This window comes from Callithrix jacchus, chromosome 2 (assembly GCF_049354715.1).
Source record: "Callithrix jacchus isolate 240 chromosome 2, calJac240_pri, whole genome shotgun sequence".
Lineage (NCBI taxonomy): Eukaryota > Metazoa > Chordata > Mammalia > Primates > Cebidae > Callithrix > Callithrix jacchus.
Window position 1 is genome coordinate 139,317,535 of NC_133503.1, and position 24,385 is coordinate 139,341,919.

Genomic DNA, 24,385 nt, shown 5'->3' on the forward strand with positions numbered 1-24,385 from the left:
AGCCCTACTTCTACACAATGAGGGTTAACTGTTAACATATGAATATAAAACACATACTTTCAGGCCACAGCATGCCTCATTTCCTCATCTGTAAATTAGAGCCAAGAATGTAGAGCACGTATACAGGTTCCTACTAACTCACCAACAGCCAACTTATGAAGACAAATGTATGCAGGTGCCAACTTCTGCCACAAAGCTTTTAGAGAATCTATGGGTTCCAAAATGAAAATAGAGGAGAACTTGAAGAGCAGAAACAAGTTAGAGGAGGTGCACTAGCAGATTCTAGGCAGTGTCACAAGCCAGTGACACTGGCAGGTTGTACCTGGACCAAAAATCTTAACCTCCAATTTCAAAAGGTCAGAATGTCCCACTTCAAGATTTTTTTTTTACTGGTACTCATAGTTCTACCAATTAGAGAATCTCTGTTTTTCATTTAAAAATTCAAACATTCAAAGATAAAAGATTACCCATCAATCACATCTTAGAGATTGTTTGATCACATAGCTTTGCTTTTAACACTTAATTTAGATCAACAGTGACCTCAAAATCTTTCACCAATAAAAAAGGAAGATAATAACACAGGGGCGTGAGACATCTTCAGAAGGTGAACAAATCTGAATGTGGCACCTCCATGGGGAGCTTAGAGTAGCCCAGGAGCTCTTGGAGGCCTGGGAAGATGTAACAGGGACATCAGAAAGTGGAGAAGGCAGAAGTAGGAAAATGCCACTGAGCACAGACCTATAGTAGAAAAGAAAGATAGGAACACTTTTTCCTCCTTTACTTCCCTGTTATTTTTCTTTTTCCTCTTCAACTTTCCTTTTTTCCCTCTCCTCTGCCTCCTCTGTCTTCTCCTTTGTCTTTTCTCCTCTTTTTAATCTGCTCCTTTTCTTTCTCTTCTCTGCCTCTACTTACCCTACTGGCCTCCACTAAGGGCTTTCTGCTCCCAGATACAAGGAATCAGCTTAGGATTCGAAGCAGTACAGCTCCACATACTGAGTTGTTTCCTATTCTGGATTGTTCTAAGAATGTACCACTGTGTATAGCATTACTTTTGTAAGAAAATAAGTTCCTAATTCCAAGCCACTATTTGCTTAGCCAGCAATCTCCTATAGACTCCAGCATGCAGTGCCCATACTAAATCTCATTAAACATTATTTTCTTAGAAAGAAATATATGCATTGAAGTTCTTCTATGTAATTATATTCCTTCACAAAGAAGCTAACCAAATTCATTCTGGTATGTGTAATGGCCAAGCTGAGACCAGACTGTGATTAAAACATTCATTCATCAACTCAGAAGCCACCTTTGATATAGCAACAACAAGATCTTCTCAATAGCTGGAGGCCATATGTTAAATAAACTTGAAGAAATATTTTCAGCAGTGAATGCCAGTAAGGCTAAGAGACAGACCTCAGACTGTCACACATCTAAGACACATCTAAGGCTGTCAGAATGATGAGTTCTGAAACCTGATCTAAATTCAGTTTCATATTTATAAATGGAAGGTTATTTTTCTGTTACTGACACTGAAAATACACAAATGGCACGTTCAAATTTGACCACGTTCCCTGGTTAAATTTCCAAATTAGTTAAGAAGTGTCTATATGTATAATAATTTGTGTAAAATACTGGTTGAGTAGAGTGTTTTTCCTAACGTCTGAGTATCCAGGCAATGAAAATCATTCTTTTGTTTGTGTTGTTATTACTGGTTACATACACAAAAATATTGGAACAATATTAAAAGAAAAATTTGCTCACAATTTCACCACCTCTACAAATCAACATGTTTTTATTTCTCTTACTTTATAACAGACACTTCCATCTGGATATAGGCAAGACTGTCACACACACATGATGGTCACGAACAATTTAATTATGCAAGTAATTCCTACTCAAATACACACAGGTGTGTGGTCATTTTCAAGATTTATAGTTAGGAAAATAAGTACTTTAGTTACTGTGCAGCCAGAGCACAATTCTGCACGAGTTCAGACTTGACCCTACCTCCTACCCCCTCGAGCAAGCTGGGATCTCAGCAAGCTCTTCCTCTAGCTCTCTACCAACTGCCATGTCCAGATGGCAGTCAGATACCTGAATCAAGGAGAGTCACTCAAGCTTTGGAGCAGGGGCCTCCTGGCCATTAGCAGCACAATTATCTTTAGAAATTTAAATGTGGCAGAGAAAAGCTGTCAGGAACTGGGAAGTACTAAACTGGACTCTGCCAATCAAAGTAAAAAAACATCTGGCCTTAGCCCAACTGGGCCCGACTTCCATTCTCAGCATAGACTCGCAGAGCCTTGCTGCACTCATTTACTGTGCTGTCGCCTGGGCCAATTAGTAATAATGAGCTCCCTCCAGCACCAGTGATGTTAACAAGGGTGTGAAAAGAAGAGGGACCACGGTGCCCACACGCTCTTACATATACATGTTAGGTGCTTAACAAGTGTTTGCTGCTTCAGTTATGTGCAGAAAAGTACACAATTAATAAGCTCCATAAATTATCTCAAGTAAAGATATGCCAGTAGCCACAGTTCAGATGAAGGAATAGAACGCTGTCAGCAACCCACAAACCTTCCTAAAGCCCCTTTTTTCTCCCCAAAGGTAAACACTATTCTGATTTCTAAAAACATAGTTTATTCCATGGCACATCACACAAGAGAGACAATACATGCTTATTCTAACATCATCATTTAGATGTGCCTGTTTTTGAATTTTATTTAAATGGAATTGTAAAGTATGTTTGTTTGTGAAATTATTTATGTTAAAGCACATAGTTGTAGTTTATTCTTTACCCCTGTATTCAATTGCATGCATATGTCATGATACACACATATGCCTTTTCTTCTGTTGAAAGGCATTTGGGTTGTTTCCAGCTTTGAGCTTTTACAAACAACACAGCCATGAGCATTTTCTTGTATGTCTTTTGATGTATTATATGTGCATTTCTATAAGATATATATCCAGGAGTGAGTTGCTAGATCCCAAGGCATGTGTGTATTTAACTTCATTAGAAATTGCCAAACTATTCCAAAGTAATGGTGTCAATTTGCATTCCCACTAGGAGCATATGAGAGTTCCAGTGGTTTCACATACCCAACTGCACTTGGTATTGTCAGTCTTTTTAATGTTAGTCTTTCGGGCAGATGTGCAGGGATATTTCATTGTGGTTCTAATTAAATATCTCTGACCGCTAAAATGACTTGATTAGCTCTTCATGTTTAGTAGACATCAAATATTCTCATTTGTGAAGTTCTTTTTCATGTCCTGGTTCCACTGTCTTTATTGAATTATCTGTCTTTTCCTTATTGATATGAGGCATCTTTCTATATTTTGGTAATGAGCTCTTTGCTGTATGTACTGCAAACATCTCCAAAACAAAGAGCTCGTTACCAAAATATAGAAATTCTAACATTTTTTTCTAGGAATTTATCAATTTCAAGCAAGTTGTCAAATGTATCGGCATAAAGTAGTTCATTATATCTGTTTATTGTTTCTGAATGTCTGTGATATTTGCTTTGTCCTTTGTTTCTTTTTTTTTTAGATCTTTATTTATTTTATTTTATTTTTTTGTCCTTTGTTTCATTCCTGATATTGCTATATTGTGCCTTCTTTGTGATTGATTGGTCTCACCAAGAGTTTATCAATTTTATCAGCCTTTTTAAGGAACTACCTTTTGGCTTTCTTGATTTTCTCTCATACAATGTTTTCCTATATCATTCGTTTCTGCTCTTAACTTTTGTATATTCTTCCTTCTGCATTCCCTGGGCTTAATTTGCTATTATTTTTCTACTTATTAAGAGGAATGGAAATGACTGATTATCAGCCTTTCTTCTTTCCAAATATACACATTTAGTGCTACAAATATCTTCCTATGCACAATTTTAGCTGCATTACATGTTTCAATATGTCATATTTTAATTACCATTCCAGGTAAAAAAAGCTTTTTATTTCCATTGCTAATTTCTTCCTTGACCCATGGGCTATTCAGAAGTACATTGTTTAAACTTCAAATAATTAGGAACTTTCTAGTTACCTTTGTTATTGATTTTTACCTAAGTATCATTGTGTCAGCGAACATACTCTATTACTTCAGTCCTTTGAAGTTTATTGAGACTTGACTTATTGCCCAACATATAATCACTTTTGGTGCATGTTTTATGTGCACTCGAAAATAATGTGCACTCTGGAGTTGTGAGTGCTGGGTTCTATACAATTCAATTAGATCCACTTTGCTAATCATGTTACTTGCTAATTTTTTGTTTGCTTGCTCTGTTCTATTACTGAGAAATATGTGTTAAAATTGCTCACTATGGTTGTAGATTTATTCAGTCTTCCTATTTTTTTTGTCAATTTTTACTGGTGCTCTAGCCAATAAAATGCACATGAGAGAAGAACTTTAAGGTATAAAAATGGGGAGGCAGAGATAAAACTATCCCTATTTGCTGATGCTATTATTGTTTACCTAGAAAACCCAAGGAAATCAACTTTTTTAAAAAGACTACTGAAAACAATAAGAAAATGCAGTAATGTTGTGGGGTAGAAAATATATAAAGAAGTCAATAGTTATAAGCAAAAACACTATAATGGAGAAAAAGAGTCCATTTACATTAGCCAAAACTACAACAAACAAAAAAAGATATTATTTCTTAGGAATAATTTTAACAATAAATGAGTAAGACATGGACCTAAAAAAACTATTTCAAATATTCCAGGACACACAACAGAAGACATAAACTACTGGGAAAGCATACCATGTATTTTGACAAGATGACTCAATGCTGTTTGCATTCTTGTATCAAGAGTTGCTGATCTTCCTAATTTGATTTTTAAATTTATCATAATTTCTACCTTAAAAAATTATGGTAGGTTTTTTTAAGGTTTCTACCTTAAAATAAACCTAATAAATAGTTCTCTTTTTTTAAGGTAGAAAAAAAATCCCAAGGTTCATATTGAAAATAAGCAAAGAAAATTTTCAAAGGAAGCTTTAATTTTTTTAAAAAATCAATGAAAGGGGATTATCAGACATAAAAATATTCTACAAGGACTCAGTAATTAAAACAAGGTAGTAGCAGTTCATGAATAGATGAAGCAATGGAATAAGAAAGTACAGAAAAAGGATTGAAATGGCAAATGAGAGGACGGGGACTCAAGATGACGCAGTGAGAACAACCCAGGATTGAAGCTCTCAGTGAATGCGCAAAGAGGGTGAGTCCGGGCCGCATTTCCAGACGGATCTTTGTTGCCCACAGAACGGGGAAATTCCCAGGTATAAAAGAGACATGGGACGCCAGGCAGAGGTTTTGGCTGGTGCAGCTGGCAGCTGGTGCAGCCAGCGGCAGGCGCTGTAGCACAGCGGCACTACACTGTGCTCCGCACAAAGCGCACTGGTCCGGGTGCCCTGTTGAACTGGCAATCTGAGACTTGAGAGGGCTGAACTTGAGACTGAACAGGACTTGGACAGTGAGCCAGGCCAGGAGATTCCAGGGAAACAGCGTTTGGGGTAGCGCAGTGGGACAAACAAAACGGCGATTCCAAATGCTCCGGGTGGAGAGGCTCCTTGAGGGCACGGCTGAACCCAGGATGGTGCAGCTCCGTGGGGGAGGGGCATCCGCCATTACCGAGGCAATCCGCCCCTACTGAGGTACATGCCCATTGCTGACACAGCCTGCTGTTGCCGAGGCAACCCGCTACAACAGAGACACTCTGCCGCAGGGAGTAGCCCGTGGCAGCAGGGCGGAGACCACAGCAGCAGGGCAGAGCCTGCAGCAAAAGGGCCAACCTCACACCAGCAGGGCGGAGCCTCAGCAGGCAAATAGTGACTAGACTGCCTCCTAGCTGGGCAGGACAGCACAACAGACGCTCACAAAGAAAGCCCCAACCCCCCCCAAGACAGAGCATCTGAGAAAAAAAGGGTTTTTTTATGAGTTCTGCTGCAGCAGAATTAAACGTAGCAGCCTAACAGCCCTGAATGAACAACAGAGCTCACAGCTCAGCACTTGAGCTCCTATAAAGTACAGACTATCTCCTCAAGCAGCTCCCTGACCCCTCTATATCCAAAAGACTAACATTTGGCAGGCATCCTTCTGGGACAAAGATAGCAGAAAAAGAAACTGGTAGCATCCCTCACTGTTCTGCAGCTGCTTTAGGTGCACCCCAGACAAGAAGGGCCTAGAGTGGACCTCAGCAGTCGTACAGTGGAGGGGCTAGACTGGTAGAAAGAAAACCAAGTAACAGAAATACTTCATCATCAACAATGTGGGCGTCCACTCAGAGACCCAATCGAAAAGTCAGCAACTACACAGATGACAGGCAGATAAATCCACAAAGATGGGAAGAAACCAGCGCAAAAAGGAGGAAAACACCCAAAACCAGAACACCTCACCTCCTACAAAGGACCAAAACTCCTCACCAGCAAGGAAACAAAGCTGGACGGAGAATGACTGTGACGAAATGATGGAATTAGACTTCAGAAGGTGGATAATGAGAAACTTTTGTGAGCTAAAAGAACATGTTTTAAATCAATGCAAAGAAACTAAGAACCTTGAAAAAAGATTCGAGGAAATGATAACAAGAATGGATAAGTTAGAGAGGAATATGAATGAATTAAAGGAGCTGAAAAACACAATACGAGAGCTTTGCGAAGCTTGCACAAGTTTCAACAGCCGAATTGACCAAGCAGAAGAAAGAATATCAGAAGTCAAAGATCAACTCAATGAAATAAAACGAGAAACCAAGATCAGAGAAAAAAGCACAAAAAGGAATGAACAAAGTCTCCAAGAAATGTGGGACTATGTGAAGAGACCTAACCTACGTTTGATAGGTGTACCAGAAGGGGACGAAGAGAATGAATCCAAGCTGGAAAATACTCTTCAGGACATTATCCAGGAAAATTTCCCCCACCAAGCAAGACAGCCCAACACTCAAATGCAGGAAATACAGAGAACACCACAAAGATATTCCGCAAGAAGAGCAACCCCAAGGCACATGATCGTCAGATTCAATAAGGTTGAAATAAAGGAGAAAATACTAAGGGCAGCCAGAGAGAAAGGTCAGGTCACCCACAAAGGGAAGCCCATCAGACTCACAGCAGATCTCTCGGCAGAAACACTACAAGCCAGAAGAGAGTGGGGGCCAATATTCAACATCCTTAAAGAAAAAAACTTTCAACCCAGAATTTCATATCCAGCCAAACTGAGCTTCAGAAGTGAAGGAAGAATAAAATCCTTTGCGAACAAGCAAGTACTCAGAGAGTTTGTCGCCACCAGGCCTGCTTTACAAGAGTTCCTGAAAGAGGCACTGCACATAGAAAGGAATAACCAGTACCAGCCATTCTAAAATCACACTAAATGCTAAAGAGCATCAACATAATGAAGAATCTACAACAACTAACGGGCAAAATAGCCAGCTAGCATCAAAATGGCAGTATCAAATTCACACATAACAATATTAACCCTAAATGTAAGTGGACTAAATGCACCAATCAAAACACACAGACTGACAAATTGGATAAAAATCCAAAACCCATCGGTGTGCTGTATCCAGGAAACTCATCTCACATGCAAGGATACACAAAGGCTCAAAATAAAGGGATGGAGGAAGATTTACCAAGCAAATGGAGAGCAAAAAAAAAGCAGGAGTTACAATTCTCATCTCTGATAAAATAGACTTTAAAGCAACAAAGATCAAAAGAGACAAAGAAGGCCATTACATAATGGTAAAAGGATCGATACAACAAGAAGAGCTAACGATCCTAAACATATATGGACCCAATACAGGAGCACCCAGATACATTAGGCAAGTTCTTAAGGACTTACAAAGAAACTTAGACTCCCACACAATAATAGTGGGAGACTTCAACACTCCACTGTCAATACTAGACAGATCAACCAGACAGAAAATCAACAAGGATATCCAGGGCTTGAACTCAGACCTGGAGCAAGCAAACCTGATAGACATTTACAGAACTCTCCACCCCAAATCCACAGAATATACATTCTTCTCAGCACCAGGTCACACCTACTCTAAAATTGACCACATAATTGGAAGTAAAGCACTCCTCAGCAAATGCAAAACAACTGAAATCATAACAAATAGTCTCTCAGACCATGGTGCAATCAAGTTAGAACTCAGAATTCAGAAACCAACCCAGAACCGCACAGCTTCGTGGAAACTGAACAACTGGCTCTTGAATGTTGACTGGATAAACAATGAAATGAAGGCAGAAATAAAGAAGTTCTTTGAAACCAATGATAACGAAGACACAACATGCCAGAATCTCTGGGACACATTCAAAGCAGTCTCTAGAGGAAAATATATAGCAATAAATGCCCATATGAGGAGAATGGAGAGATCCGAAATTGACACCCTATCGTCAAAATTGAAAGAGCTAGAGGAGCAAGATCAAAAAAACTCAAAACCCAGCAGAAGACAAGAAATTACTAAGATCAGAGCTGAACTGAAGGAGATAGAGACACGAAAAACCCTTCAAAAATCAATAAATCCAAGAGCTGGTTTTTTGAAAAGATCAACAAAATAGACAGACCACTAGCCAGATTGATTAAAAAGAAAAGAGAGAACAACCAAATAGATGCAATAAAAAATGATAAGGGGAAATCACCACAGATTCCACAGAAATTCAAACCATCATCAGAGAATATTACGAACAACTCTATGCACAAAAACTAGTAAACCTGGAAGAAATGGATAAATCCTGGACTCCTGTGTCCTCCCAAGCCTAAACCAGGAGGAAGCTGAAACTATGAATAGACCAATAACAAGGTCAGAAGTTGAGGCAGCAATTAAGAGCCTACCACACAAAAAAAGCCCAGGTCCAGATGGGTTCACAGCCGAATTCTACCAGACACACAAAGAGGAGCTGGTACCATTCCTTCTGAAACTATTCCAAATAATCCAAAAAGAGGGAATCCTTCCCAAATCATTTTATGAGACCAATATCATTCTGATACCAAAACTCGGCAGAGACCCAACAAGAAAAGAAAACTTCAGGCCAATATCCATGATGAACATAGATGCAAAAATCTTCAATAAAATATTGGCAAGCTGATTGCAACAGCAAATCAAAAAACTTATCCACCATGATCAAGTAGGATTCATCCAAGGGATGCAAGGCTGGTTCAACATACATAAGTCTATAAACATGATTCACCACATAAACAGAACCAAAAACAAAAACCACATGATTATCTCAATTGATGCAGAGAAGACATTCGACAAAATTCAACAGCCCTTTATGCTAAAAACCCTCAATAAACTCGGTATCGATGGAACGTATCTCAAAGTAATAAAAGCTATTTACAACAAACCAACAGCCAATATCATACTGAATGGGCAAAAACTGGAAGCATTCCCTTTGAAATCCGGCACTAGACAAGGATGCCCTCTTTCACCACTCCTATTTAAAATAGTACTGGAAGTTCTAGCCAGAGCAATCAGGCAAGAAAAAGAAATAAAGAGTATTCAAATAGGAAATGCAGAAGCCAAATTGTCTCTATTTGCAGACGACATGATAGTATACCTAGAAGACCCCATCGCCTCGGCCCAAAAACTCCTGAAACTGATAAGCAACTTCAGCAAAGTCTCAGGATATAAAATCAATGTGCAAAAATCACAAGCATTCCTCTACACAAATAACAGACTTAAAGAAAGCCAAATCAAGAATGAACTGCCATTCACAATTGCTACAAAAAGAATAAAATACCTAGGAATACAACTCACAAGGAACGTAAGGGACCTCTTCAAGGAAAACTACAAACCGCTGCTCAACGAAATAAGAGAAGACACAAACAGATGGAGAAACATTCCATGTTCATGGTTAGAAAAAATTAATATCATAAAAATGGCTATACTGCCCAAAGTAATTTACAGAATCAACACTATCCCCATCAAGCTACCATTGACTTTCTTCACAGAACTGGAAAAAACCACCATGAACTTCATATGGAACCAAAAGAGAGTCCGCATAGCCAAGTCAATTCTAAGCAAAAAGAACACAGTGGGGGGCATCACACTACCGGATTTCAAACTATACTACAAGGCTACAGTAATCAAAACAGCATGGTACTGGTACAAAAACAGAGATATAGACCAATGGAACAAAACAGAGGCATTGGAGGCAACACAACATATCTACAACCATACAATCTTTGATAAACCTGACAAAAACAAGCAATAGGGAAAGGATTCCCTGTTTAACAAATGGTGTTGGGAAAACTGGCTACCCATGTGCAGAAAGCAGAAACTGGACCCCTTCCTGACACCTTACACTAAAATTAACTCCAGATGGATTAAAGACTTAAACATAAGACCTGGCACCATAAAAACCCTAGAAGAAAATCTAGGCAAAACCATCCAGGACATAGGAGTAGGCAAGGACTTCATGAACAAAACACCAAAAGCATTGGCAACAAAAGCCAAAATAGACAAATGGGACCTAATGAAACTCCACAGCTTCTGCACAGCAAAAGAAACAGTCACTAGAGTGAATAGGCAACCAACAGAATGGGAAAAAAATTTTGCAGTTTCCCCATCTGACAAAGGGCTGATATCCAGAATTTACAAAGAACTCAAATAGATTTACAAGAAAAAAACAAACAAGCCCATTCAAAAATGGGCAAAGGATATGAACAGACACTTTATGAAAGAAGACATATATGAGACCAACAATCATATGAAAAAATGCTCATCGTCACTGGTCATCAGAGAGATGCAAATCAAAACCACATTGAGATACCATCTCATGCCAGTTAGAATGGCGATCATTAAAAAAATCTGGAGACAACAGATGCTGCAGAGGATGTGGAGAAAAAGGAACACTTTTACACTGTTGGTGGGAGTGTAAATTAATCCAACCATTGTGGAAGACAGTGTGGCAATTCCTCAAGGCCTTAGAAATAGAAATTCCATTTGACCCAGCAATCCCATTACTGGGTATATATCCAAAGGACTATAAATCGTTCTACTATAAGGACACATGCACACGAATGTTCATTGCAGCACTGTTTACAATAGCAAAGACCTGGAACCAACCCAAATGCCCATTGATGATAGACTGGATTGGGAAAATGTGGCACATATACACCATGGAATATTATGCAGCAATCAGAAATGATGAGTTCGTGTTGTTTGTAGGGACATGGATGAATCTGGAGAACATCATTCTCAGCAAACTGACCCAAGAACAGAAAATGAAATACCGCATATTCTCACTCATAGGCGGGTGATGAAAAATGAGAACACATGGACACAGGGAGGGGAGTACTAAACACTGGGGTCTATTGGGGAGAAAAGGGGAGGGCCAGCGGGGGGGGAGCTGGGGAGCGATAGCCTGGGGAGAAATGCCAAATGTGGGTGAAGGGGAGAAAGGAAGCAAAACACACTGCCATGTGTGTACCTATGCAACTGTCTTGCATGTTCTGCAGATGTACCCCAAAACCTAAAATGCAATAAAAAATTAAAAAAAAAAAAAAAAAGAAATGGCAAATGAGTAGTGCAAACAACTATTTAATAGTGGTGGGGCAACAAGGTAGCTACCTGGGAAATATTAATGTTGGACTCATTTATCACTCTGTGTTCCATGATGTATACCAAATGAACCAAATCTTTAATATTAAAAAAATCAACAAATGTAGTAAATAAATAGATGGGATAATTTTTCATAATCTCAGAATGTGGAGGACTTTTTATCTAACCCCAAATCCAAAACTACAAAAAAGATAAATTCAACTACATAAAAAATTTGTTTAAACCTTTGCATGACAAAAGTAAACTTCACAATAATAATAATAATAATAATAATAATAAAGTCAAACTGGGAAACACAATTATAACTAATCATAGACAGAATAATTTTTCTAATATATAGAAAGGTCTAGAAATGGATAGAAAAAGACCAATAACCCACCAGAAAAATGGACAAATATTGTAAACAAGACAATTCAAAGAATACGCAAATTATTCTTAAATATATTTAATGGTACTTTACCCATAATAAGAAGCATGAAAATTAAAACTACCTAAGGTATTATATTTCACTGTAAATTTGGCAAAAATCCAAAATTCGATAGCATGTTCTGTTGTCAAGTCTGTGCGACATAGGGACTTTCATACCTTGCTGGTGGGAGCATAAATTTATACAACCCATACAGAGGGTTGCACTTAGCAAGAGCTATCAAAATTACAAATGTATGTGCTCTTGGATTCAGCAACTACACTTTGGGGGAATTTACCCTACAGATATATTTACATATCTACAAAACGGCATGTATACCATCTATTGATTGCAGCATTGCAGTCAACAGCGAAAGATCAGAAGGAACCTGGATACTTGTCAGGAAAGGACTGGTTAAATAAATTCAGTGGAGTATTGTGTAACAGTAAAAATAACTAAGAAAGCACTTTACATATTGATATGGAAAGCTCTCTAAGATATGTTAAGTGAAAAAAGTAAGGTATAGAATCATGCGTAGAGCATGCTAATATTTACATTAGAAAAGAGGGAAAAATAAATATTTGTATTATAAATATGTATTATATGTATTATAAATATAGATAGATAGATTTTTTTTTAAGATAAGATCTCACGCTGTCACCCAGGCTGAGTGCAGTGGTACAATCACAGCTTACTGCAGCCTTGACCTCCCAGGCTCAAGTGATCCTCCCAGCTCAGCCTCCCCAGTGACTGGGACTACAGGTGCACAGCACCACATCCAACTAATTTCTGTATTTTTTGTAGAGATGAGGTTTTCCCCACATTGCCCAGGCTGGTCTCAAACTCCTGGGCTTAAGCAATCTGCCCACCTTGGCCTCCCAAGGTTCTGAAATATCAGGCATGAGTCCCCACACCCAGCCGTATTTATTTTCCAAATTTCTCAAAGGGTAAGTAAAAGACTAAAAGCAGTGGTTAACTGGCTATTGGGGCCTGGAAAAAGGCAACATGAATGTCCAATGTGAAAAGGAGATTTTTCACTGTAAGACTTTTTATTCTTTTGATGTTTTACTATGTAAACATATTACACTTCCAAAACATTTCAAAATATTTTAACGCAAAGAACCATCCTAACAATGCCATCAAATAAATTTACTGCCACACATGGCTGGAATGCAACATAACTAGCAAGGCCTCTGTGCCATTACTAGGTACATCAGTTAGGATGGTTTTGACTGTAAATGGTAGGAGGACAATGTATTATCTCAATTAACAAAATATCAAAGTCAACTATCCCAGGGCTGGAATTGCTTCTGCAGTTTCAAGCATCACATAGAGACCTGACCATGAACAGCCAAAATAAGTACTGTCCATGTCCTCTTGTATGTGGCCCAGAAGTTTCCCAATAGCCTTCCTCTCAGGTCCAGTTGGCCAGTAATGTGTAACGTGTTCATACCCAAGCTGCAACAGAGACTGGGGTGTAGTAGCAATAAGAATAATCACTAAGCTGGGTGCAGTGGCTCATGTCTATAATCCTAGCACTTTGGGAGGCCGAGGCGGGCAGATCACCTAGGGTCAGGAGTTCGAGAACAGCCTGGCCAACGTGGCAAAACCCTGTCTCTACTAAAAATACAAAAATTAGCACATGCTTGTAATCTCAGCTACTCAGGAGGCTGAGGCAGGAGAGTTGCTTGAACTCAGGAGGCAGAGGTTGCGGTGAGCCGAGATCACGCCACTGCCTCTCGCCTAGGCAGCAGGCAAGACTCTGTCTCAAAAAAAAAAAAAAAAAAAGAATAGTCACTAATATTTATTGAGCACTTTATATGCTCCAGATACTACATAAGCACTGTATATGCATTAACTTGTTTTCATTTCAAAGCTACCAGTTAGAGAAGTAGTTTTATTACATTCATTTTACAGACAAAGAAACTGAGGCACTAAGACGTTAAATAACTTGCCGAAGGTCACTTAGTTTTAAAGTGATGGAGCTGAGACTCACGCTTTGGCAATACTGGCTCAAAAATCAGTGATCCCTGTGATCCCTATTACGTATATTACCTGAAAACAAATTTTGAATATCTATAGCAAAAGGTTGATTCTATCAGCAAGGAAGAGGGAAGAAAAGTGGCTATTGGATATGCAACCAGCAATATTTTTCCCAGAAACAGATTGCCCAAATTACAGCCCTTGACTGGCACATACCACCCCATCAGTGTGTGATACTGGCCATTCATGAACATCTCCCCATATTCTCTCTAGACCTGTGTCTCTAGTTATCAGCCAGGAAAACACCTTGGGCAATGGCTGGGATCTTTCTAAAAGCAACAGCAGCAGCAGCTCCACCTACAGAAATCTCCAAATCCGTAGTCACCATGCCTAACAGGGGACATTGTGATGAACTCCAGGGAGCAGATGTGCTTCCTCCCAGGGGAAAAATGGCAGCAGGAGCCTCGGATCCCCATGGAAGATTCAGGAGCTCTCATAGGCTACCACATATCCATAGTTCAATTGCAGCCCAAGTTTCAGTGCTTTTGTCTATCCAGGCAGAAGTAGTGCAGGACTATTGACCCAGCATTTCACATGCATTGGCAGAGGCACACCCTGGGAATCACATGAAGTTTTTGGTTTGTAAGAAAACCAGCCATGCCTGGATTTCACAGACAGATCCCCCAACCAGTCTGCACTGCTACTGATCAGATTATCACTGGACATTTTCTTATTTCAGAGTCCCCCACCCTCTCTGTGCCACACTTGCCACTTGAAAGCCCCCTACTGCTAATTAAAACATTCAAGATAAAGAGCTCTTATTTTAAATTAAAACTTCCATCCTCTAGGACTTCATAGCAGCTAACTCTGCCCTCATGTGCTAAAAATACTCAGGTTTTTCTCCCCCTCTCATTAATCTAGTAGGTTTTTTTTTTCATATATTTGTCTTTTCATAGAGTCAGAGATGCAGTGAGTCAATTTCTTCACCTCCCAGGCACATTGCCCAAGGAAGGGGGTGGATATATTCTTAGCCTGGAGAGCACTTTGCTCTGTCTTATGTAAACAACCAGGAGATGGATGCCTCTAGGCTATGACAAAGAGGAGACCAGAATGAGCAGAGTTGGCAAGAGAATGAAACCCCTGAACAAGGAGCCAATCTCCTATGGAACATGCTTGCTGCCTGCAGATTTAAAATAGAGCCACTAGCCCGGAGGACACCTGCCTTTTCTCAGAGAGGAGTGAGCACAAGGGAGGGATTCTTCTCCAAGTTTCCTCTCCCAGAGGTGTCAGAACAGTTGATCCCATGTGCTCCATGTCTGTCCATCAACGTGGAGGCCCGTGGCTATGCCAAGGAGACACTAGAAGATCTGGCCACCAGGACACCAGGAACTCCTAAGAAGAAATTGTAAGAACTGTATTAGAAGGATATGTCTTGCTGGCCATCAAGACCAACTTTCCTCAGGCTACAGAAAGACATCGTCATGTTCATATGTGTCCCAACTTATAATGTTAGCTAATTTGTATTTCCTAAAGCCAAGAAAGCCATAGTCATTTATTTTTTCAAGGCTGTGCAGTCTGGTTGATCCACCTGGCTTTGGAGGTTGATATGGTTTGGCTGTGTCCTCACCCAAATCTCATCTTGAATTGTAGCTCCCATAATTTCCATATGTCATGGGAGGGATCCAGTGAGAGGTAACTGAATCGTGGGGTGGGTTTTTCCTGTGCTGTTCTCATGTTAGTGAATAAGTCTCCTGGGACCTGACGGCTTTATAAAGGGGAGTTCTCCTGCACACTCTGTCTTGCCTGCCGCATGTAAGACGTGACTTTGCTCCTTATCTGCCTTCCGCCATGACTGTGAGGCCTCCCAACCATGTGGAATTGTGAGTCGATTAAATCTGTTTCCTAATTACCCAGGCTCAGATATGTCTTTATTATTGGTGTGAGAATGAACTAACACAGAGGTTAAGTGCTAAAAAGGCCAAAGATTTGAGAGATGTGTCCATGTTCTGAAAAACCCTGAAAGGCTTTAGAGTGGCTGCTTTCAGCTCTGAAACTTCCCCAGTAGTCTTCAGCTCTGGTGTGGTCATTGACCTTGGCCAAATCCCATCACCCCTCCAGGCTTTCATGGCCCCATCCTGAGTGAGGAGATGGATTCTGATCCCCACAAACCTAGTCCAGATTAGAAGTTCTGAGCTTCAGAAGAGGCCCGTGCTTCCCTCTGGAGGATGAAAGTCACTTATGCCCAACCCCTGCCTCTAGCTTCAGGTTTCCTCACTTTCTCTCTTTGGCCCTGTCCAAAATCTAGTGGAAATGTTAGGCAGATCCCCTGACAAAAGTCACAGCAGTTACTTACCCTCAGGTGGCCAATAATCAATACATTATTTATAGAGTATGGTCGGCCAAATTATACTCCCCCTAAAAATGCCCACATCCTAATTCCTGGAACCTATAAATATGTCACCTTAATCACAAAAGGGACTTTGAAGGTGGAATTAAGGTTGTTAACCAGTGTCCTGAAAATAGGGAGGTGATCCTGGATTACCCATGTTAGGCCAATATAACCATGAGCCCCTACAAGCAATGAAGTTTCTCATTGAAGATGGAAAGGAAATGAAGACAAAAAGGAAAAGCCTGAGAGAGTCAAAGTATGAGACAGACTTGGCTCCCCATTGCTGGAGGAGGTCACGTGGAAAGCATGAGCTTCCATAGAATGACCAGCCCCCAGCCAACAGCCACCAAGGAAATGGGGACCTCAGTCCTACAACCACAAGGAACTGAACTCAGCCAACAACCTGAATGAGCTTGGAAACAGAGTCATTGCCAGAGCTTCCAGGAAGAAACTCAGCCCTGACAACACCAGGGAGACTCTAGGCAGAGGACCCAGTTGAGCCCTGCTGTACCCTAGCTTCTGACCTACACAACTATGTGACAATAAATGGGTGTTGTTTTAAGCCACTAAATTTGTGGTGATTTATTATAGCCACAATAGAAAACTAACCTACTGATGTTCCTGACAATTGCATTACTTTAACATGAAAAGTTTGTCATTCCAGAACACCTCCTTCTGCATCTGATAGTGGAACAGCAAAGGCTGGCCCAGGAGCTGTGCTATTCCTGGCCACTGAGCTCTGTCTTGCTCCCAGAAATTGACATATTTCAAAAGCTTGACAGAAGGAGAAACAACAGAGGGAAGGAGGAAAGGGGAGAGAGAGGGGGGAAGGAAGGAGGAAGAAGGAAGAAAGGAAGAAGGGAGGGAGTAAAGGAGGGAGAGAGGGAAGAAAAGAAGGAAGGATGGAAGGAGGAAAGGAACCAGGAGAGAAAGGAACAGAAGGGAGGGAAAAAGGGAGGGAGGGAAGGAGGGAGGGAGGGAAGGAGGAAGGAAGGGAAGAAGGAAGGAAGGAAGGAAGGAAGGAAGGAAGGAAGGAAGGAAGGAAGGAAGGAAGGAAGGAAGGAAAAGAACTGGCCCTGATGTTGTTATTACTATAACTCCCAAAGGCATCTAACCCCCAACAATGCCATCTTCATAAATGAGGAAATGTAAAGTTGGCTCCATGGCCATATGGAAGAGGAGGGGCCAGGAATGCCCTGAGGATTCTTTGGAATTCAGCAACTTAAATATCTGCACAGAACATCTTGGGAGCAGACCTTTGGCTGTGAAAATGCAAATGACTCAGACTGGCTGCCAAGTGTCACCTGGGAGGCTCCACTGGCACAGGAGTCAGCGCTGAGCTCCATTCTTCACTCTCCATCCCGTAGAGCCAAACTAGCAGAACACTCAAGTTGTGCCCAAGGGTTCTAAACCCAGGATGGGTAAAGGATGTGTAAAGGATAGATAAAGGGGATGGTCTGTTTCTCTCTCTCTCTCTCTCTCTCTCTCTCTCTCTCTCTCTCTCACTTTCCCCTCACGCTCTCTCTCTCCCTCATCTCTTTCTTCCCTTTGAAGTTCCAAGGTCAAAACTGAAAATTAACCTTGCTCGTTCTAGCTCTCAACTTTACGCAATGAGATTATACCATTAAATTTTATTTTTCATAGACAGGAAGAGAAAAGAAAACAAAATTTAAGAGTACATCCAAAAGTCATCTTCCTCTAGCTCTGGAAAGTTCTCCCTGCCTACACAGAGTCATGCAACGTCACTCACGCTCATCCCACACCTCTGACCCTCTTCCAGTAAGCACCTCTTGCCAGCCCAGGCTCCAGGGAAGCAGACAGCTGGGGAAGCAGAACAGGGGTGACGCCAGATAATCCACCATGGGGAAAGACATGGTATGAGAGAAAGTCCAAGAGTTCTTCCCATCTGGTAAAATAATTATAAAAACTGATCTCATTCTCCAAACAGCCCAAGCACTGAGCAGGACCTGTACTCCATTTTAAAGGTTACAATGCAAAGATTGGGAATAATAATCCATGACCTAGGCCTGTGTTTTCAGAAATTTCAGTAGATGTTCATGAACTTCACATACAGGAAGGAGTAATGTAATAAGGATTGGGAAGCTAAAGGAGGTTCATTTCCCTAGATGCTTCCCTATCTGGATAAATACCACTTCATCCATTTGTCTATCCAATCACCCCAAAGCCCCATATGCACATTGTATGTGCACGCACACACATATGCGCACACACACACACACACACATGCATATGTGCACATACACATGCATGAGCCTCTTGCATTACTCCTCCAAGCCCAAACCTTATCTCAGCACCAATTCCAGTATCTTTCGGAATGCCACTTAAGATATATCCCAGTCTGAAGGAGAATCATTCTCATACAAGTCAACTTGCAAAAGACACTGGTACCAGGGTGGAAACAGAGCTATGAGAAAGAGAAGAAATCAGGAGATCAAAGTGGGTCCTGCCAGCCAGCCCCATCTCCAGGAAGGAAACCTCTCAGCCTTAGTGTACCTTCAAGATCAATCAAGCCCTCCCCCACCCACAGAGCTGCTGCTGCCCAGCCCCACTGAACCCAGAAGCCCAGCTGTCTACCGTAATGTGACTTTACTCATGAGACTCAGGGCGAAATCTGTCCTACCATTTGGGAGAGCATTTACCCCTGATTTGATCATTTTTTTTTCTTTCTCCAATGCCATCTGTTGAATACTATTACTCTGCTGAAACACAAGCTGTGGTGGTATTAATTTCTTTTTCTCTCTTTCTTCCAAACCTCACGATATGTAAGAATAAATCTTCAAAAAGAGATTTTTAGTATTTGAGTCACTGCTCTGTGAAAACAATAGAAATGAACAGAGCCATGATCATGTGCCAAGTAGTTTACATGAATTAATTCAATTACTCCTCACAAAAAAACTATGGGGTGGATTCTATTATTATCCCCATCTCACAGTTTAGGACACTGATGTCACAGCAATATGGGTTTCAATGCAACACAAGCTCTTCAATTAGACATAAGTATGTCATCAGCACCCTCATATCTCTTTGAACTCTTTTGGGGAAGTTAACTGACTTACCCAAGGTCATAGGGTTACTAAGTGGCAAATCTGGGATTCATATCCACAGAGCATGGCTCCAGAGTGCATTGTCTTAAGCCTCAACCACTGTGCTTTCAAGCCTCCTGGTGATTTACCCAAGAAATGGCTCAACGCCTTCAAAGGCAATGAGGAAATAATGCATACCAATAGCACATTGTTCATAAGAGAAAAGAAATGTGTGTCCTCTGCAATACACTTTCACATACACCTATGTGCACACACACACAAACACACTCTTATACACACATTCCTTCCGTTATTGCATTCCCGGATCAGAGTTATCAAGGCTGTGTGGGCACAGACACAAGCCTCTTCTTACTTCATTACCTTATGCTCTAGGGAACAGACTAGCCCAGAGGAAATAGAATATTTTTGAGTACACTTTGGGAAATAAAGGTAGAGGACAGAGCAGGGCACAGTGGCTCATGTCTATAATCCTCTGTTTTGGGAAGCAGAGGAGGGCAGATCACTTGAAGCCAGGAGTTTGAGACCAGCCTGGGCAATCTCCACAGAAATAAAAATTTTAAAAATTAACCTGGCATTGTGGCAGGTGCCTATAGTTGCAGCTACTCAGGAGGATGAGGTGGGAGGACTGCTTGAGCAGGATTTCAAGGCTAGAGTGAGCGATGATTGTGCCACTGTACTCCTGCATGGGCAACATAGCAAGAACCTGTCTCAAAAAAATCTGGAGGGCAGAGAGAAGACAGGTTGACCTCCCACCCTTGAGAGCCCCTCTTTGTTATGTGGCTGAGGAGCAGGGACACCCACATGATCTGCTTCTGGGAGGTAGGCATGCTGTGTCTCTCCTTCGTCCTACATCCTCTTCCCTCCTCAGCTCTGCTACGGTATGTACAAATGACCACCCTGACCGCACCATGTTCCAGCAGCATATGTATGCAGATAAGAGAAATGAAGGTTTGGCTTTGAATAACATTTGGGACAACATAAAGAGGGGAAAGGATGATGGCCATTTTACCTTTTTTTTTTTTACCATTTTAATCATTGTTTATATTTCAGCATTCTACTAAATGCCACATATAGGAGGGCAAAAGAGTTAAAAGAGATGTGAGGGTGCTGATGACAAACTTATATCTAATTGAAGAGCTTTCATCTCATTGAAACCCATATTGCTGTGACCTCATCAATTAAAGGAGTGCCATTATTGCTACCTGTATTACTTTTAAATCCATAACTGACTGCTATATAACTAATAGCATAAATGCACCTAACAACTTCAAAATCTCACAATCAACTTTTGTGTTCTTCCCTTCTGGGTCTGTGGGTCAGCTAGACTTAACTCCAAGCTGGAGGTTGTACTTGGTCTGCTCCACATGTCTCTGAATGCAACTGTACTGGCTTCCACTTGAGAAGCTTCTATAATGTGTTCACATGGCAGATGCCAGAAGCCCACGGAGTTATGCCAAACAATGAAAGCACAGGCAAAACTTCTCAGATCCCCTCTACTAACCTTTCTTTCACTAAAGTCATGTGACCAGGTCCAGCGTCAGTGGAGCAGGAAATATAGTCCTCACAGAGACCACGGAGGCACAAAGCAAAGGGCATAGTTATGCAGCTCCGTAACCTGAAGGGAGCAAAGAATTGGGAATAATATCCAATCAATCTACCTCACTACTTGTATGGCCTTTGTATTGGATTTTCTCCCCAGCGTACTTTCTCAGTGATCACATCTCAAAACCAGAAGAGGGTTGAAGAAAAGTCAGTAACACATAAAGTCCATTAGGATGAAATAGGGGTGTGGGTATGTCTCAGAGACTCAAGATCCTAACTGTGGTTTTACAAAATCAGAGCTACACTTTTTGCAAAGTGGCAGTGTAGCTGTGAGGTAGAAAGGGAATTAAAATTGGAATTACAGTATACATCCTTTTATGTAAACAAGCTCTTTTAATCTAGTAAAGTATGTAAATAAATATATGTCATTTTCAATTTTTAGTGATCACAGCATATTCCATTCTCATTATGTGCTAAACTTAATTTTAAAATTCATTATTACATATTTTTACCTTCCAACTTTTCAGTTACAAAAAATGGTACAATAGGATTTTTGACTGTATATCTTTGCACACTTATCCTTATCATTTCTTTAAGATAATTTCATAGAAGTAGAATTTGGAGGCCAAAGAGTAAACACATTTTTAGTTTAGTTTTGTTTTCTTTTGTTTTGGTTTGGTTTTTTGAGACAGAGTCTCGCTCTGTCGCCCAGGCTTCAGTGCAGTGGCTCATGGCAACCTCCACTTCCTGGGTTCAAGCAAGTCTTCTGCCTCAGCCTCCCAAGTAGCTGGGACTACAGGTGCACACCACCACAACTGGCTAATTTTTTGTATTTTAGTAGGGACAGTATTTCACCATGTTGCCGAGGCTGGTCTCAAACTCTTGAGCTCAGGCAATCCGCCCGCCTCAGCCTCCCAAACTATTGGGATTATAGGCATGAACAACTGCACCTGGCCATTTTTAGTTTCTTTATACCTATTGCCAAAATGACTCCTGGAAAGCTGTGTGGATTTAGATCCCACCAACAGATATAGCCAGTGAACTGATTTTAAGTGTTGCCCTAATAGACTTATGCAGACCCTCAACAAACTTAGATAATAAGCAAGAGTCCAGAAACACCATGCTTCCAGGATAATTGGATCAAAAAGCAAATGTTATTACTTTGTATCACCTCTGACCCAAGCAAGAGGATGAAAGATGAGTGCAACTAGTTGTCCATCAGCCAAGACACTGAGGGCAAAGTGAATCAATAGTGTACCAACAGCACTGCATGGTTCAGTAGATCCTTTCAAGACAAATTCATTTCATGAACAAGTTTTATTTAATACAGTAATAGCAACACATATCATGGATTTTAAGAAAGAAAAAAAACAATAAGCTATTAAGTGAAAAGTAAAGGCCCTTTTCCCAGTCACCATTGCCATTTTCAAGAATAACTCACTATTAATTGTTTCTTATGTAAATATCCACAAGTTGTCTATGGATTAGATGCAATAGGAATTATTATCTTTAAATTGCATGACACTTCCATTTCTGGGAAGATGGAATAATAGGGACTGGCCTTACCCTACTGCTTTGGACAACAGAAGAACCAGACACAACATGTGAAACAAGACACTGGGTATGAGGCAATGAAGCACACTAATCTTTGAGAGTTGAGAAGTAAATAAGACAGCCTGTGGTTTCACCAGCTTATTGTGTGAAGAAATTTTCTAGGATGTGGAGCAGGGACAGGGAAATTAGGCAAAGCTGAGGGGTCTCCCAAGTTCAAGAGATGAACTTGGGAATCTAAAGAAGCCAAGATGGTTGGAGTTTTCAGGTACAAGTACTAGAGAAGACAGAGCTCAAGAAAAGAAGGAAAGGGAGACACAGAGAGGGAGAAAACTATGAAGAGCTCTCCTTGAATTTTTAGCTAAGTCTTATTTTTTTTTTTTTGAGATGGAGTCTCGCTCTGTCACCCGGGCTACAGTGCAGTGACACAATCTCACTTCACTGCAACCTCCACCTCCTGGGTTCGAACAAGTCTCCCACCTCAGCCTCCAGAGTAGCTGAGCTTACAGGCATGTGCCACCACACCTGCATAAGTTTTGTATTTTTTGGTTGAGATGGGTTTTGTGATGTTGTCCAGGCTGGTCTTGAAGTCCTGACCTCAAGTGCTCTGCCCACCTCAGCCTTCCAAAGTGCTGGGATTACAGGCATGAGCCACTATGCTTGGCCTAGCTGAATCTTGATCAGTGCATGTGTGTGGGGAAAATAATTGAAACATAATAAAAGCCTCCTAGAAGAAAAGAGGGCTCAAAGAGGACTGGAAATAATTCTTGTTCCCAAAAACCAGAGCTATAACACTATAACAATCTTATAATTCAAACAATATCAAGTAGAGTACTCAAAAGGGATTTGTTTCTGTAGTGGGGCAAAATTAACCCTAGCTAAACATTGTTCTGGTCCTACCTGACAAAGCTTGAAACCAGGATCTGAAATAATCAAACTATTTCCAAATAACTAAACCACACCTCAGAACAAGGCTCAAGAATCTTTGTAGAAACACACACACACACACACACACACACACACACACACACACACACAAATGACAGGCAAGGTGGCTCATACCTGTAATCTCAACACTTTGGGAGACTAATACAGGAGGATTACTTGAAGTCAGGAATTTGAAACCAGCCTGGGCAACAAAATGAGACCTCCATCTTAAAAAAAAAAAAAATAGTCCTATAATCCTAAATACTTGGGAGTCTGAGGCAGGAGGATCACTTGAGCCAGGAGTTCAAGACTACAGTAAGCTCTATAATCATGCTACCTGGGTGACATAATAAGACATTGTATCTTAAAAGAACAAAGCAAAAACTAGCACACAATATTTCACATTTAAACAAAAAATTGCCGGATTACTAGACACAAGAAGAAACAAAAAATGCAGCTCACAAGAGGACAAAAAATCAATCAATAGAAACTAACCCATAACCAACACAGAGAATTAGTACACAAAGACATTAAAACAATTATAACTGTATTCAATATATTCAAGAAACTAGAGAAAAAATTGGCCAGAAAGATACAAAGAATAAATAATTGGACTTTTATAGATAAAAACTACAATCTGTGTAAAATATACTAGATTAACAGTAAATTAGACATTACAGAAGAAAAGATTGGTAAACTTGAAGACAAAGTAATAGAACAAGGCTAAAAGTAAAATTAGACTCAGTAAGCTGTGGAAAAACTTCAATTAATCTAAAATATGAGTAATTGGAATCCCCCAAAGGAGAGAGGGAAGGGAAGAAAAAAACTTGAAAATATTATAACCAAAAATTTTCAAATTATGATTTTAAAAAGGCCATATATTCAAGAAACATGTAGAATGATACCTTAAGAAACCTGAAATTAAATTACTTAAAACCATTGAAAAGAAAAAATTTTTTAAAGTGTCCAGAGAAAAAAGAA

General features: G+C 40.4%; 1 long non-coding RNA gene across 1 annotated transcript in view; it reads right to left on the bottom strand.

Moving 5' to 3' along the window:
- LOC118148881 (uncharacterized) overlaps positions 1 to 24,385 on the bottom strand; it is a 112,865-nt gene that overhangs the window by 44,364 nt on the left and 44,116 nt on the right. The window contains exon 2 of the long non-coding RNA XR_004735926.3: positions 15,153 to 15,322. This is a non-coding gene — a long non-coding RNA (uncharacterized LOC118148881). The remainder of the gene's footprint in view (positions 1 to 15,152; positions 15,323 to 24,385) is intronic.